Raw genomic sequence first — 7,113 nt, forward strand, 5'->3', positions numbered from 1 at the left:
GTGTGAGACTTTAAATCATCAAACTGTAAATTATAAATTTTAAATTGTTATTGATCCCTTTACCCCTGGTCCTAAAGTGTATATTTATTTTCTTACTCTTCTTATATTTATTGTTTGTTTATTTGCACTGCTGTAACTGGAGCCTCGTCGTCTCGTCTCTCTATATACTGGACTGTATGTAGCAGAGATGACAATAAAGTTTACTTTGACTTCAGCAGCGAGCAGGCGCACCGAGGGTTCTCGCGCTCACTTTTCGTATATAGAATTTCGAAAAAACATCGGTGCAAATTATAAGTCTGTATCATAATGTCTGGTGTTTTCGTGTTTGTTGGTTTGTTTTTATTTTGTTTTATTATTATTGTTGTTATTAGGGTGCTGCTCCAGCCAGCCAGAGAATCCCCCCTCGCCCCGCCCTCTCCTCCGTGTGCCGCAAGCAGCAGGCGCACCTCGCAAACAGAGGGCGCCCTTACTCCCAGCAAATGGGCAATAGAAAACCGATCGGTGCCTATGCCATTCCCAATATGCGCCGGCTGATGTCGGGGCAGCATGAGTACGAGCAATTTTTTTTTTGCCGATGCCCGTGACGCCGCCCCGGGCAACCGCCTGTATCAAAAACCGCTACTGATAATATTGAATTCTGACAGTAGACGTTCTAATACATGAACTAGTTTTTTAGAATCACTCTGAGATGTGATGTTTCTAGTGTTGGAAATATTATGCAAATGTATGAAGGCACCCCTAATTGTTCTTTGATGTGCTCACTGAAGGACATATGTTGGCTTGAAGTGACTCCAAGATTCATCACAGTGTTACTGGAGACAAGATTAGAGTACAATAACCTCAGTTTTTTTTTCAATTTAGAAGCAGGAAATTAGAGGTCATCCAGGTCTTTATGCCTTTAAGACATTCCTGCAATTTAACCAGTGGATGTGTGATGGTTATCTGGTTTCATTGACAGACAGAGGTATTCCATGGGGGGCTGTTCCAGGATAGAAATGAAAATGCATAATATGACTTCAAATGCGGCTTAAGGAAGCATGTATAATATAAAAAGAATTGGTCCTAGCAGAGAACCTTGTGGAACTCCATATTTGATCTTGGTCTGTGAAGAAGACTCCCCATTTACACGAACAAATTGGAGTCTATTTAGCATAAGTGACTTAAAAATTTAACCAATGGGGAAGAGCCAAAAAACTGAAATTCTACAGACAGTTTCCCCCTTCATAACAATAGATGAGTGCTACACTGTAAAACCTGACAAGTTAAGTTAACTCAAATGATTTGGGGAAACCGATTGCACCAATTGATTCAAGTTTTGTAACTTAAACAGTTGTGGGTTATTTAAGTACTTTATTAGAGTCCCAAGAACCCAAAGCAAATATGATAATGTAACTCAAATGCATTATGTTTATTTACTCATTGTTTTTAGTATGTTTTAACTTAAACCATTAAATTTGTTGTACTAAGATGCTGTATTTATTCAAACTTATTTAAAGTGCCAGTCTTGGCAGCCGGGGGTGAGTCCGCCAGGGCCTCCGCTCCTGGCCGCCACCCGGCACACAATGCACCCGACCCCTATGGCGCCTCCTGCGGGTGGTGGGCCTGCGGGAGGATGGGCCCATGTCTCCTCTTCGGGCTGTGCCCGGCCGGGCCCCATGGACTAAGGCCCGGCCACCAGACGCTCGCCCTCGGGCACCCTCCCCGGGCCTGGCTCCAGGGCGGGGCCCCGGTAACCCTATCCCGGGCAGGGTAAACTGTTCCCTCGGTGTCCTTTTCATAAGGGTCTTATGAATCGCTCTTTGTCTGTTCGCGAGTGATGGGAGAAGGGAGCCGGAGATCGACAGACGGATTGGGGCTGCAGCTGCAGTAATGCGGACGCTGCACCGGTCCGTCGTGGTGAAGAGGGAGCTGAGTGTAAGAGCGAAGCTCTCAATTTACCGGTCGATCTACGTCCCTACCCTCACCTATGGCCACGAGCTGTGGGTAGTGACCGAAAGAACGAGATCGCGGATACAAGCGGCGGAAATGAGCTTCCTCCGAAGGGTGGCTGGCCTCTCCCTTAGAGATAGGGTGAGAAGTTCGGCCATCCGGGAGGGGCTCAGAGTAGAGCAGCTGCTGCTCCACATCAAAAGGAGCCAGCTGAGGTGGTTCGGGCATCTGACAAGGATGCCCCCTGGGCGCCTCCTGGGTGAGGTGTTCCAGGCATGTCCCACCGGGAGGAGGCCCCGGGGCAGACCCAGGACACGCTGGAGAGATTATATCTCTCGGCTGGCCTGGGAACGCCTTGGTATTCCCCCGGATAAGCTGGAGGAGGTGGCTGGGGAGAGGGAGGTCTGGGCCTCTTTGCTTAGGCTGCTGCCCCCGCGACCCGGCCCCGGATAAAGCGGATGAAGATGGATGGATGGATGGATTATTTAAAGTGTTACATGCTCATATTCAAATTAAGTTAAATTAACTTAAATAGTTGTATTTAAACAACTTAATCCAATTGGGGAAACCGATTGCACCAAATGGTTCAAGTACTATTAACACAAAACCAAGCTATTATTCTTTCCATTCAGTCTTTATTAACTTTAACTGCAGAGAAAATACAGAATGAATACAACCATACTTTCAGTCATAACCTATGACTGCTAAAGCCATTATCAAATAACAAATAATTAGGCATTTTAAAACTTGCGCTTTTAGGGAATTCTGAATGTTTTTTGTAGCATTTTGAAAATCGATTAAATGTACAAAACACAAATTTAGTAATGTAGACCTGATACATAGGTGCACATAAAAAACAATAGTCTAGAGGCAATTAGAGCCATAACAATTACAATTTTAAGTAACATTTAGTATAATAATGAAATCGCATGCACTACAGCAATGCAACTATAGAAAACAGCTGAACTAAGGATGTCACTAACAAAAAGTATTCTCAAAGGTATTTGTGGCTTCGCAACAGTTTTGCCCAGACCTCGAATCAAGTGAACTGGCACTCATCATACAATTAAAAAATAAAGCATGAAAGTATACTGTACATATTGACTAATTATCAGTTATCTCGCAAAAGATTTCCATGTAACTAAAATGTGTTTTTAGAAATAAGCTTAAGATTACACACTATGTGAAGATTTTTTTCAATCACAAACAAAACGTCAAATATGGATTGTCTCCTTATTCTTAGCTTTCTCCACATTGCCTTTTAGAAAGCTAATTACCCAGAACAAATAAAACTATTGAAGCCATTCACAGATAACTGAAAAAGCACAAATATAGTGACCAGTGAAAAACAAACATCATCTGCACAAGCTCATTTTTTAGTGTCTGCAATTTTGGTTTTAGTTGCTTTCTCTCATCGTCTAGCTTCAGCAACACTACTTGAATGAACTCAAAAAAGCCAGTACACTTCTTAGGATAGCTCAGATTAGCCCAAACAAACACACCAGGGCATCAGTCCATGAGTGATGAGTCATAACAACCTGATCTTCAATTTCTATGAACACTTGGCGTGGTGAGAAAGGAACTCCTCCAGGCACCTCCTCTTCATCAACATCAGCAACCAGAGCAATTGTGGCTTCATAGAACTCAATTTCACCCTAAGATATAATACAGAGTGCACAATTATTCATCTGTAATATCTCTGTTAAAAGCATAAATACAAATGGTCAGGCACCTTTCTTCAGTTTTTCAAATTCTATATATCATAACATGTTTTAAGTTGACAGTGAAGGTTCATTTTTCATTCATCCAGGTAGTCAAATCAAGGATGAAAGAAGTTTATAAGTCATTCAACTTCACGTCTTCAACTTTCAACCCAAGTCTAGATGACTTATAAACTCCTTTCAACCTTTTTTAAATTCAAATGTGCAAATTATTGTAATACCAAAGTACCTTGCATGTTTTGAAAATCTCTGAAGAATCCTCTTTGAGGTACATTGGTAGGCCGGCCAGAACTGCTGTTCTAGTTGCATAGATGTCATTTTTGTCCTAAAAAATAAATAAATAAATGTATATATATATATATATATATATATATACATACACATACACACACATATATACTGGGCAGGGATAGCTCAGTAGGTAGAGTGGTGGCCCCATGATCGGAAGGCTACCTTGGCTACCCTGAGGTACCCCTGAGCAAGGTACCGTCCCTACACGGGGAGCAGTGTGTAGGGACGGTACACACCGTCCCTACAGAAGCAGTGGGTGAATGGGTTAAATGCAGAGGAACTGTTTCCCTATGGGGACTAACACGCACACATTACATTACAGTATAGCAGCTGGATAGCGTAGTGGAACACAGGAACATCTGTGCTGAGTATAACCTGGAAGTCCCGAGGTCAAAATGGGAGATGCCCCCAAGGGTGGTGGAGAATGACCGAGCTAAGATCCTGTGGGACTTCCAGATACAGACGGACAAAATGGTGGTGGCTAACCAACCGGACATAGTGGTGGTAGACAAACAGAAGAAGACGGCCGTAGTGATCGATGTAGCGGTTCCGAATGACAGCAACATCAGGAAGAAGGAACACGAGAAGCTGGAGAAATACCAAGGGCTCAGAGAAGAGCTCGAGAGGATGTGGAGGGTGAAGGTAACGGTGGTCCCTGTGGTAATCGGAGCACTAGGTGCGGTGACTCCCAAGCTAGGCAAGCGGCTCCAGCAGATCCCGGGAATAACATCAGAGATCTCTGTCCAGAAGAGCGCAGTCCTGGGAACAGCTAAGATACTGCGCAGGACACTCAAGCTCCCAGGCCTCTGGTAGAGGACCCGAGCTTGAAGGATAAACCGCCCGCAGGGGCGTGCTGGGTGTTAAAAAAAACATGTTGTCTCGTGTTTTTATATATATATATATATATATATATATATATATATATATATATATATATATGAACATAACAATGGCAACTGCCAAGCAAGCAGAATAATAATTAGTATTTTTTAAATACCTGTTTTCCATATGCCAACAAAAGCTTCTCCATCCTTTCACCGACCCGTCCAGTTTTCCTCTTTTTGTAAAGTCCAATCAGCTGAGGAGCATAATCATCCAGCGCAGCATAAAACACATGTGGTAGATTCTTATTGGTGATCCGATGAAATTCAAAGTAGAGCTGAAGAGAATTCCAAAAATATTATAAGCAAAACACAGCATACTATATGAACAGCAAATGTTATATATGTAGTTGTACTTACCTGTGTCTCATGAAAGAGTGCTGGCCATGGTTCCTCGCCTGGCAAAATTTGAGGTTATTGGATGAGGGCGATTAACTTTGTCAGAATGTTGGTATGGAAAGCGCAGAATTGCTCTGTTTAAGTCTTCTAAGTTAAAATATCTCTTAGAAATCAAACCTTTACACAATGTGCCAACTCCACTGAAACAACACCTTCAAACAGGTCGTGTAGGAAGTCAGGTGGGAAGCCTGTGACAGGATGAAAGAAAGAGAGATGGTCAGAAGGATAACAAAAACAATTGATCAATATGCTCAATAATCTCCTGTGTTGCTCTCTGGGACACATGGAGAAGGGTCTGCATTTTCAAGAAAAATCCAGCCAGATTGTATTGCAACTGCTCTTCTAAACCCTCAATTCCACTGATTTCACTGGTGGATGCCACTTGATTGTCATCTGATGACTCTATTGAATCAAGCTGCATGTCATCTTTTTGTTCTACATTTATAACACTTTGCACAATGCCTTCATCGTAACTTGTTGAATTTTGGTGGTCTCTGCATTTGTGGGCATTGAAGGTTGAATAGACATTGATTTTAAAATTGCAGTTCTTGAAAGGACATGGGACAGTTTCTTTTTGTTTTAAATGCCCCCTCAGATGGATAAACATTTGGCTTTCAATAAATGGCTGCTTAAAATTACACATAGAGCAACAAAATCCATAATTATTCAAATCTAGATAAGAACCGTCTTTTCTTTGCGTGGGAGTGTGCATTGTTGACATGTATATCTTTAATGAATTAAATGTACTAAATGTACACATGCATGTGTTGTAGAGACAGGGTAAGGGTGAAATTGTGGAGTACTGACCATGGTTGAGCCGATAATGCTTCAACAACATGACTTTTATGACAGTAGAAAAACTAGACAAACTACACAACTTGCAATTCCACATTTTGATACCAAATTGTTTTAAAATCACCTTTACTGGCTGTCTTTAGTGCCGTGCTGGATGATCTCTTGGCATGCTACTGCTCCTTCAATCGTCAGACTGTAATAACACAAAAGCCATGAGGACAGAAAGCTAGCAGAACAGTTTTTACTTTTAGACTTTTACTTCACTTAAAAACAGTCAATCTGAATAACACAAGCTTGGAAAACAGTAAGATTTATTCTTGCACTACAGTTCATTTTCAATTCAGGTTGGTCAACTACTCTATATGTTATAAAATAATAAAGCAATTTTACACAAGTGAAGTACACAATAGGCTAACCCTTGGAAAGTACAGAGTCAGAAACGTTTAGGTTTGGTGCAGTGCAGCTTTGAAAAGGTAAATTATTTCACGACTAAAATGCCACTAACCATCATATTCAAAATTTGTGAAGGCGAACTTGTCCACTAGACTCTTAAAATTAACACTAAATAAATTTTCTACTATTTTCACTGTGTCAAAAGTAGGCTACATTTGAACTTGATAAAGGTCAGAGTCAGAAAAGTCTAAACACTGATTTTACCAAAGGTTTTGTGGCATGCAGTTTGCAAAAATTAGACTACTTACCAACTATTGATTGAAACAAGCCACCAACCGTTAATTTTTTAAATTGTGAAGGCAGACTTCATATAGCGCTAGGCGGGAATTGTGTGCTGGCAAGCTAAGTTACGAGCTACTACAACAAAGTAGTCTGATAAATTACAACGAAGTACAACTAAAACAAAGCAGTCTGATAAATGTACGTTTTGTATGCTAGAAGTAAGCATTAACAAAAAAACATAAAAATAACTTTATCTTGTACTTTCCACTCTCTTGACGAGGCTCCTGTCTCATGGCCGACAAGTCCAGGCAAAACACTGGGGGCGGGGCTGTGGATGATGAATTAGCATAACTTAAACAGTTTAAAGCAACAGTACTTAAAACGTTACAAAAACATAATGTGTACTTATTACAATAAAGTTA

At 41.2% G+C, this 7,113-nt stretch overlaps 1 pseudogene; it reads right to left on the bottom strand.

The window, feature by feature from the left end:
* Window positions 1-3,023: 3,023 nt before the first annotated feature.
* LOC147334514 (uncharacterized) lies at window positions 3,024-6,059 on the bottom strand (annotated as a pseudogene).
* Between the last annotated feature and the right edge of the window lie 1,054 nt (window positions 6,060-7,113).

The sequence above is a fragment of the Aulonocara sp. 'chitande type north' Nkhata Bay genome, linkage group LG3 (assembly GCF_057382095.1).
Source record: "Aulonocara sp. 'chitande type north' Nkhata Bay isolate Kocher_YH1m ecotype deep benthic linkage group LG3, A_spYH_male_GT1.1, whole genome shotgun sequence".
Taxonomy (NCBI): domain Eukaryota; kingdom Metazoa; phylum Chordata; class Actinopteri; order Cichliformes; family Cichlidae; genus Aulonocara; species Aulonocara sp. 'chitande type north' Nkhata Bay.